This window comes from Nycticebus coucang, chromosome X (assembly GCF_027406575.1).
Source record: "Nycticebus coucang isolate mNycCou1 chromosome X, mNycCou1.pri, whole genome shotgun sequence".
NCBI lineage: Eukaryota > Metazoa > Chordata > Mammalia > Primates > Lorisidae > Nycticebus > Nycticebus coucang.
The window spans coordinates 107,444,924-107,448,576 of NC_069804.1; the positions used below are offsets into that span (position 1 = coordinate 107,444,924).

Consider the following 3,653-nt stretch of genomic DNA (forward strand, 5'->3'; position numbering starts at 1 on the left):
GAAAAGTCCTCAGTCTATTAGCCCAGTTCAAAAGGTCCGAATCAACTGTCTCAATCGGCACTTGTCTCAGGTGGAAGGGTTCAAGAGGTCTCTGGGAACTGGATCACAGGGGCCTGGTGACTCCTCTGAGACAGCTCACTCCAGTGCAGCGTGGAGTCAGGAGGAGCCACCCCGCAAACAGAGCAGTCTGGGAAGGTTGACGTCTCCTTCCCCACTTTGCCCCTCCGTCGGACCCAGTCACTGGTATCTCTGCAGATGGCTAACCCAGTTGCCTGCAGTGAACAGACACTCCAGGGGTTTGCACCTGCCTGAATCGCGAGGAAGTCTGCCAGGCCCCCGCAGACTGCCGCTATCTAGCAGGAGGAGATGGGGCCTGACATCTTTGAGTGTTTGATGCAGGTGATGGGAAGGAGGTGTTCACTCAGGCTTAGCCCCGTCCCTGATGGATGCTGCTAACAGAACAGAACAGAACAGACAACTTTGTGAGGTTCTGTCTCTGTTCCTGTCGTCGCCTACAGGAGACGGGCTGTTTTGAGTTCAAACGTCTTTGCTGCTGGAGAATTGCGTCTGAACACCTCTCTGGGTCGGCCCCGCCCTTGAGGCTTCTGGGTTTGTGAGTCGTGACACAGGTGGCCTCCTCTGGTTGCCCAGGGAGACAGGGGGTGTGGCCTCAGAATATCCAGAAGTGAGCGTTCTGCCGTTAAAGAAAAAACGGCTGTTGATCTACCTCCAGGGAACTGCTGCTCTGGTGTGGGCACTCAGGCGACCCTTTTCTCCTCTGTCCCGCGCCCCAGAGTCAGCACTGAGCGGCCGCAGTTTGTGCTGGGTCCACACCCCTTAAGAGATCCCCCAAGAATCAGAACTCTTGGGGGATGGGCGCCCAGACCCGGATTGGGAGTGGGGCGGGGGGAAGCTAGAGTTTCATTCAGTTTCACGCAATACTACGGCCCGGGGAGGGCTCCTGCACTGCACCGCAGGGAAGTGCCGCCAAGGCTTGATTTCCCCTCAGCAGAGTGCCCTCTCCTCGCTCACGTATCCCAGAGTCAGCGCTGACCTGACGCAGCTCCGGCACTGTGCACTCCCCTCGAGAAATCACCCAAGGAGCCGAACTCCGGAGGGATAGGCCCTCAGACCCCGAGTGAGAGTAGGGGCTCTCAGCTCTCAGCGGGGAGGCCAGAGTCTTATTCAGTCTTGTGCCCGGGGAGGGCTCCTGCACTGCACTGCAGGGAAGTGCCGCCAAGGCTTGATTTCCCCTCAGCGGAGTGCCCTCTCCTCGCTCACGTATCCCAGAGTCAGCGCTGACCTGACGCAGCTCAGGCACTGTGCACTCCCCTCGAGAAATCACCCAAGGAGCCGAACTCCTGGAGGATAGGCCCTCAGACCCCGAGTGAGAGTAGGGGTTCTCAGCTCTCAGCGGGGAGGCCAGAGTCTGATTCAGTCTTGGGCCCCGTATGCCCAGGGAGGGTTGGTGCACTGCACCGCAGGGAAGTGCCGCGAGGTGTGACTCCCCCTCAGCCCGGTGCCCTCTCCTCACTCGGCGCGCCTCAGAGTCAATGCTGACCAGACGCAACTCGGGGACTGTCCACTCCCCTTGAGAAATCACCCAAGGATCCGAAGTCCTGGGGGACAGGCCTCCAGACCTCAGTGGGCGGGAGGGGAGCACCGGGGATTCAGGGTTGCCGGCAAAGGATTCCCAAAGTTTTATTCAGCCCTATGTCCGGCAGGAGAACGCCACGGCACCCCAGTAGGGGAGGTAGGTCCAGTTTTTAGAAGGTCTCTCCCGTGGAGTGTAGTGGGAGGGGCTTTAATTTCTGCCCACTTGTTCAATTGTGGGGCTACAGAGCCGGTCTCATGGGGGAGGTGGACTCCCGTCCGCTTGGTGGTGGATTTTGTACCTTTTGTTTGCCTCCTTGTGATCACAACTTGCCTCAGCGGTGTTGATGTGCGTTCTTCAGCCTTCTCTCTTGGTGAGGCTCAAGTCCACCAGGATACTTACTAAATTCCTGTCCCTTAACTCTCCTTCTGGACGGGAGCCTTTGTTGAAAGCTGGCTTCAGTCCGCCATCTTGTCTCTCAGTCTCGGCTTAGGCCCTATAATTCTTACATTAAACAGCAGCTAGGAGTCCAGCACGCGGGGCCGCACCACCTCAGGCTCTTAGAAAATTGTGTGGCATTTAGCGGGACCTCACAGCAGACTCCAGGACACATGAAACGGCTGCCCCGGGGTGGTTGGGCAGTTAGCGGAAAGCCTGGCCATTGAAGGGCGCACTCTCCAGTAGGGTCGGTGGCCCAGAGTGTCTGTTCCGTCTGGGCACGGGCAAGAGGCGGTGGCGCTGCCCACATCGGCAGGAGTTGAGGCTGAGCGCTTTTGAGCCAGGACAGGGTTGCAGGAGCCCTCTTCACCAAGAGAAATGAGCCATTGGACTGCCAGGGCACTACCTGCTGGTCCCTCACAGTGTCCGCCATCCCAGACTATGCATGCCCTGTCTGACCAAACTGCATCCAACAGTGACTTGGTAAGTCTTTTCGAGTGTCCAGTCTGCTTTGACTATGTGTTACCACCTATCCTTCAGTATCAGCGTGGTAATCTTGTTTGTACCAACTCTCGCCGAAAGCTAACTTCTTGTCCAACTTGCTGGGGACCATTGGGATTCATTCGCAACTCGGCTGTAGAGGAAGTGGCCAATTTAGTACTTTTTCCTTGTCAATATGCCTCTTCTGGGTGTGGAATAACTCTGCTGCCCACAGAAAAAGCAGACCACCAAGAGCTCTGCGAGTTTAGGTCTTATTCCTGTCCATGCCCTGGTGTTTGTGGTCAATGACAAGGCTCTTTGGAGGCCGTCATGTCCCATCTGTTGCAGCAGCATGAGTACCTTACAGCAATACAGGGGGAGAAAACAGTTTTCCTTGCTACGGACATTAATGTTTCTGACGCTTTTGACTGAGTGATGATGCAGTCCTGTTTTGGCTTTCACTTCATGGTGGTCTTGCAGAAACAGGAAAACTACTATGGTCAACAGTGGTCTGCACAATTCTACAGCTGATAGGAACACCCCAGCAAGCGGAAAATTTTACTTACAGACTTGAGCTGAATGGTCATAGACGGCTATTAACTTGGGAAGGAGCTCCTCCGTCTATCCGGCAGGGAATTGCCACAGCCATTACCAAGAGCAACTGTCTTGTCTTTGACACCAGCTTTGCCCAGATTTTTGCAGATGGCAATTTAGGCATCACTGTAACTATTGCCCAGTGTTGAAATGGCAATAAGACGTTTTCTGGCCAGTGTTGAGAACTATCACATTTCATTTCACAGAAAATAAGGCACCCTTCTGCCTGCCAACCTGAAACTCTTTTGGTTGGTGGAAGGTAGATACGTGAAAGTAAATAAAAGAAAGGCTATAAAATACAGGAAGCAGTTTCATGTAGTAACGCTGATACCTTTTAAAAGAAGTCAACAGTAAACCACTGAATACATATATTTGTATACCCAACGTACGCATCTTTGGTATTAAAAAAGGAAGCATTGTAAAATACTTCTGAGTTTGTAAAATCATTCTGAGCTTGTTGTAGATTGATTGTATTGCTGAAAATACTGGGCTTGTTGTGTGTATGTGTGCGTGTGATCGTGTGTGTGCTTTTCTGTGTGTGTGTGTG

At 53.7% G+C, this 3,653-nt stretch overlaps 1 pseudogene; it reads left to right on the forward strand.

The window, feature by feature from the left end:
* Nucleotides 1–2,410: 2,410 nt before the first annotated feature.
* Nucleotides 2,411–3,255, forward strand: LOC128578009 (E3 ubiquitin-protein ligase SIAH1-like; annotated as a pseudogene).
* The last annotated feature ends 398 nt before the right edge of the window (nucleotides 3,256–3,653 follow it).